Below are 1,154 nucleotides of genomic sequence, written 5' to 3' on the forward strand. Positions count from 1 at the left end.
CTTTCATTATCCAATATTTTAATATTTTCCCAATCAAATTCATGATGATGACTAATTCTATGTTCAGTTATAATGGAATATTGCGTGGTGTTCCAATTAATGTGATTTCTATGTTCATTAATTCGTGTCTTTAAACATCTACTAGTCTGCCCCACATATGATACTTCACAATCTCGACAATTAATTTTGTATATTACATCGGTGTGAGATAGCTTCGGACACAAATCTTTATGACCTTTAATGAACCCCCTAAGATTGTTGATCCCCCTATATTATGCCATTCTCACTACTGATCCTTTATTAACAAATTTTTCAATCTTTTCAGATAAAAAAGGTATAAACGGAATAGTAAAGAAACTGTTATTGATTTTATCAACATTATTAACTGTCGAGCCATCTTTAATTATGTTATTATGATCATTCCATCGTTTGAAATTTCTTGACAGCCTATTTCCGAGAAGATGAGCTTCAAAAGATATTCATTGTTTATAAGAATTTTAATAATTAACTCAAAATTAGCTTGATGATATATCGGGTGGGACAAAGACAATACTCTAGCAATTAAGCCAACAATTGTGCCCACTTTCTGGCATAAAGGATGTCTAGAAAAAAAAGTTTAAATAACGACCCGAAAAAGTTGGTTTGTGATACCAATTGTGGATAAGAGAGTTACCCTTTTTAATTAAACAGACATCAAGAAAATTCAACCTGTCTCTCCCTATTTCTATTGTAAATTTTAACCTAGAATGAAACGAATTAAAACTGTTAACCAGCAATCTGCGACTCATCAAATGATAACGCTATATCATCCACGTATCGAACATAGAAAGATGACGAGACTAACAGGCCCTGTAAGGCTCTCGTCTCGAGATCCTGCATAACTATATCCGACACTATGGGTGATAATGGTGACCCCATTGGAACACCAAACGTCTGTTTGTAAAATTTGTCGTTAAACTGAAAAAACGTAGAATTGAGTACTATTTCTAATGCTTTAAAAAATTCACCCTTGGGAATGCTCGTGTTCCTTTCAATGAAGTGCCTCCTCTCTATGCTTTCAAAAACCCGGTCAATAGGTACATTCGTAAATCTGGAGACACTGGTAGTGTCTCGGCGCTAAGCCAAAGCGAAGCGACACTGCCGTGGCCTCCTTT

The sequence above is a fragment of the Trachymyrmex cornetzi genome, unplaced genomic scaffold (assembly GCF_001594075.2).
Source record: "Trachymyrmex cornetzi isolate Tcor2-1 unplaced genomic scaffold, Tcor1.1 scaffold48, whole genome shotgun sequence".
Lineage (NCBI taxonomy): Eukaryota > Metazoa > Arthropoda > Insecta > Hymenoptera > Formicidae > Trachymyrmex > Trachymyrmex cornetzi.